Below are 4,378 nucleotides of genomic sequence, written 5' to 3' on the forward strand. Positions count from 1 at the left end.
TTATCCCTTATCTCGCTTTTGTTGCTGATATAGTACTTCTTTGACTGTCTTTCTTTGTAATGCTGTGGCCAAAGTTATGCCTTGAACGTACGAAGGGCTGATATCGGCACAAATCTGTACATAATTGGATAAGCCTCCCTTTTTTCTGTAAGGTCTCAAGGCAGCTTGACAAGCTGAATTGGCATTTTCATAAGCAAGCTGTTTAGCCAACACCATTCCTGCCTGCTCATCCCCTATCACTTTACCAATTACCTCAAGCAGGCGGGCGACAAAATCCTGATATGGTTCATCTGGCCCCTGGAGAATTTTAGATAAATCTTCAGTCTTTTTATCAGAATTTGGAAGCTTTTTCCATGCTCATAAAGCCGCAGCACTAATCTGAGGGTAGGCTCCAGGCAAATAATTAAGTTGACTATTAGTGTCTCGATAATCTCCCTCTCCCACCATCATTTCATAAGTGGTGTTCAGTCCCTGTCACCGATTGATATCAGCTGTGATCCCACACTGCTCAGCAAATTCAGATTTCCATAGTAAATAATCTCCTCCAGATAAACAAGCCCGAGCAACCTGTTTCCAATCATTAGGTGGCAGATTTTGATTTCCTAAAGCCTCTATAATAGCCTGAGTAAACGGCGCAGTTGGGCCGTATTGTGCACAAGCCATTTTTAACTCTTTTAGTTGCTTAAAGGGCAGCAGTTGATAATACCTCTGCTGTTGAGCATTTTCAAACACTGGATAGATTCCTGAAAACCCGGGAATATGTTCTCCTTCTTCATTAGCTCGCTTAATCGCTTGTTGAAGAGGAGATAATAATATCTCACTTCTAATTTTTATGTTTTCACTGGGCAAAGAAGCAGGGATAGATATAAGCTCTCGCGGTTCTACAAAAGGCGGAGGTGGATCAGTCCAGCAAGAACCGAGGGAGGACATGCTGGAGGCACAGGCTGACTGGAGTGGGAGTCTCCCTGTGCATCCTTCTTTACTGCTATAACAATCTTCTGAATTAAATTCTCCAGCTGTTCTTCAGAAAGCCCTGAATGCTTTAATTCCCCTTTTCCTGAGGGGGATTACATGTTAACCATCATTTCCCAAGGCATATCCTCTCTATGGTACTTAGCCGCTTGTTCATTTAACTCTTCCTGTTCATCAGAGCTTAACACATCATCACTCCCTCCAGCCTTACAAGCTGTTCCCTCAGGCACAGCATAAAGTGGCTCAGGCGGAGGGGTGGAAGGCTCTGCAACTTCGGGTCCTGTGGAATCCCTGAGAGCCGTTTGAATTTTATGTCCCTCATGTTCAGGATCCAGACAGTCTCTTATGAGAGTCCACAAAGAAAAAGCATCCACAGGAACACGATTGGGACCATGTAAGGAATAATATGTCTGCAATTGTTTTCCTACTTTTTTCCAAGTTTCCAGACTAACTGTTCCTTCCTCTGGAAACCAGGGACAAACCTCTTCTATAAAAAGTAAAAACTTCTCTAGCTGTAACTTATTTACATGAATTCCCCTACCTTTTAACATAGTTTTCAACATATGTACAAATAACTGGCGGCTATTGCCTTGTCCCATGATTTATTACTCTCGACAATAAGACTCCCTGCCCTTTACTTTAATTAATTAGAAATTCCTTGTTTCTTACCTCAATCTTGGTGGGCAGTGGCCTTCGTCGCGCTCTGATTCCTGAGTCCCTGTTTCGGGTGCCACCTGCTGGTGCCAGCCGGCAAAGTCGATCAGGTCCCGAGAACGTGCACAGCGGGGCTGAGAAAAGAAACTAAAGCAAGAGAAATCTACAACAAAGATGGGGTAGAGAGGTTCAGACACGTCTCCACGAAGGGACGCAGTCTGACACCAACTTTATTCAGCATCTCATATTTATACAGAAGAGCGTGAGAAAGACAAGACAGTTAACATTCTCTTTGTTTGATCTACACATCTTACAAACAGTCACAAGAAATCTTGAGAGCATGGGAATGGCACCCTGTTATTATTTCTTACACCAGATAACATTTCTCTGTGTGTGAGAAGTTTGCACAGGACTCCAGGTGCCTGCAGTAAATAAGTGCCTAATCTCTGGGGTGGTGGGACAGAGAGCTATGTTTGCAAGCAAACCCTCAAGGACTGAGGCAGCTCCCAGAGCTGTGTCCTTCGGACAAAGGACCCCATTCTCACGGGCAGCTCCCCACATTGACTCATTGGAAAAGACTCTGATGCTGGGAGGGATTGGGGGCAGGAGAAGAAGGGGACGACGGAGGATAAGATGGCTGGATGGCATCACTGACTCGATGGACGTGAGTCTGGGTGAACTCCAGGAGTTCATGGTGGACAGGGAGGCCTGGCGTTCTGCAATTCATGGGATTGCAAAGAGTCGGACACGACTGAGCGACTGAACTGAACTGAACTGATAACTAACATGGTAGGGGAAATGTACTCTGAGATGGACTCCTAACAAGTAGTTCCAAGCAGCCTGTCTTTTTTTTTTTTTTTTTTTTTTAACTCAAGTTAAGACTAAGGAAGTTGCTGAATTGAATACAACAAAAGTAACCAAAGTGATTTTCCACTAGCTTTCAGTCTACAACTAAATATTTTACCAAGTCAGAAAATACAGTTTTAGCCAAGAGGTTGGGATTTTAAAATTCACAACAGCATGTTTTTGAACAGTGTAGGGACTCAAACTGGATGCACTGGATTCTTCTTCATGGGTTTAAATAGAGGGCTTTTGTGACTAGTTGATACTATACCTATAACTGACTTGTTTAGGTGAAAATGAATGTTGAGATGATCTGCTAATAAGGAGTTCCAAACAGCCTGTTTCTTTCAGAAAATTCAACTGTTAGACTAAGGACATTTTAGAACTGAATACAACAAAAGTCCCCAAAGTATTTTTAAACTAGCTATCAGTCTACAACTAACTAGCTTTCTGAGGCAGATAATAGAGCTTTAGCCAGAGGCTAGAATTTCAAGATTCAAATACAGCATGTTTCTGAAGAATGTAGAGACTCACACAGGGCAACTAGATCCTTATCTGTGAACACTGCCTTGAGCAAAGAGTTCTGTGAATAGTTAGTACTAACCTGGTTATGTGAAAATGTACTGAGATGACCTCCTAATCCAACGAGTTAGAAACAGCTTGTTTCTTTTAGAAAACTCACAGGTTAGCTTAAGAAAGTTGCTAAGTTGAATACAACAAATGTAACTAAAGTGCTTTGCAACTAGCTTTCTGTCTACAACTAACTAGCTTTCTGAGGCAGAAAATACACCTTTATCCAAGAGATGTATTTCGCCATTAGGTGAAAATGTCCTCGGCGATAACCTTCAAACAAGGATTTCCAAGCAGCCTGTTTGTTTCAGAAAACTCAAGGATTAGAATAAGGATGTTGAACTGAATGCAAAAAAGTAACCAAAGTGTTTTTCAACTGGCTTTCTGTCTACTACTAACTGGCTTTTCAAGGTAGATAATACAACTTTAGCAAAGAGCCTCAGATTTCATGTTTCATACACAGCATATTTCTGAACAATGTAGAGACTCTAACAGGATGTACTGGAACCTTCTTCATGAACACTGTGTGACCAGAGAGTTCTGTGATTAGTTAGTACAATACCTATAACTGACCTGGTTAGGTGAAAACTTATGCTGCAATAACATCCTAACAAAAGTTTCCAAGCAATCTGTTTCTTTCAGAAAATTCAACAGTTAGACTAAAGAAGTTGTTAAACTGAACACAACAAAAGTAACCAGTGTTTTTCCACTAGAATTCAGCCTACAACTAAATACTTTTCTGAGGCAGAAAACACAGCTTTAACCAAGAGGATCGAGTTTCAAAATTCACTCACAACATGCTTCTGAACTGTGTAGAGACTCAAATATTACACACTAGATCCTTCTTTGTGAATTCTGCTTTGAGCAGAGAGTTCTGTGACTAGTTAATACTATACCTCTAACTAACCTCAGGTTAAATCTACTCTAAGATAACTTCCTTACATGGAATTCCAAGCAGCTGTTTCTTTCAGAAAACTCAAGGGTTAGACTAAAGAAATTGTTGAACTGAGTACAGTATACATATAAAACCAAAGTATTTTTCAACTAGCTTTCAGTCTACAACTATCTTGCATTCCAAGTCAGATAATACAGCTTTAGTCAAGAGACTCGGATTTCAAGATTCACACAGCATGTTTCTGAACAATGTAGAGTCTCAAAAAGGATGCTTGTTTCTTCCTTTTCTAGTTGCTTTAGGTGTAGAGTTAGGTTATTTATTTGACTTTTTTCTTGTTTCTTGAGGTATGCCTGTATTGCTATGAACTTTCCCCTTAGGACTGCTTTTACTGTGTCCCACAGGTTTTGGGTTGTTGTGTTTTCATTTTTCATTCGTTTCTATGCA

General features: G+C 40.9%; 1 pseudogene; it reads right to left on the reverse strand.

The window, feature by feature from the left end:
- LOC112587103 lies at positions 1 to 1,835 on the reverse strand (annotated as a pseudogene).
- Positions 1,836 to 4,378: the final 2,543 nt, after the last annotated feature.

This window comes from Bubalus bubalis, chromosome 9, assembly GCF_019923935.1.
Source record: "Bubalus bubalis isolate 160015118507 breed Murrah chromosome 9, NDDB_SH_1, whole genome shotgun sequence".
Taxonomy (NCBI): Eukaryota; Metazoa; Chordata; class Mammalia; order Artiodactyla; family Bovidae; genus Bubalus; species Bubalus bubalis.